The following is a 729-nucleotide window of genomic DNA, read 5'->3' on the forward strand; positions in this document are numbered from 1 at the left end:
GCAGATGCCATACTGGGTCTCATAAAAGAAACGGTTCATACTACAACCAACAAAGACCCCCAAAGTAAAATTAAACAATTAGAATATTCAATAAGGAAGCTCATCAATCGTAAATTTCATGCGGTCACCTCAGCCGATACTATAAAGCACAACAGATCCCCAGAGGACTTAGAATTCCTTTACGACCAACTTTATGTAAAGCAAATAGAGAGTTTGTCAAAAAATGGTAACACATTTTAAATAAATGTTCTCTTGATTTGATACTTCTTACCATTGAAGATCTCTCAGGCAACATCGAACTACTAGAGAAAGAGATTGACACCTTGTCTAAAGATATAACCGACTTAACAGATGCAGAATCATTTGCTGAGATACTGATTGACATCAATGATAAATTGGACAGTTACAAGCAAGACCTCGAATCCCGTAAAATTAGACAATTCAAGAGAGACACTTATGATTATCTCAATAACGAGGTATACACTTGGGCGGATAAATATCTCAACCAAATACAAAGACCTAACAAACCTACGAGTGACCAAAGCAGTTCTGAATCAGTCAATGTAGAAACCACAGACGAACCAATAACGGAAAAATCTGCGGCCAGTACATCAGGAATCAATTTAAGACCTAGACAACCTGCCAATCCTCAAAGGAAAGATTTTTTAGGAGGAAGAGGAAGAGGACAAGAAGGGGAAGGAAGAAGAGGACAAGGAATGAAGACACAAT

Source organism: Ambystoma mexicanum, chromosome 1p, assembly GCF_040938575.1.
Source record: "Ambystoma mexicanum isolate Mex_15411 chromosome 1p, UKY_AmexF1_1, whole genome shotgun sequence".
NCBI classification, from domain to species: Eukaryota; Metazoa; Chordata; class Amphibia; order Caudata; family Ambystomatidae; genus Ambystoma; species Ambystoma mexicanum.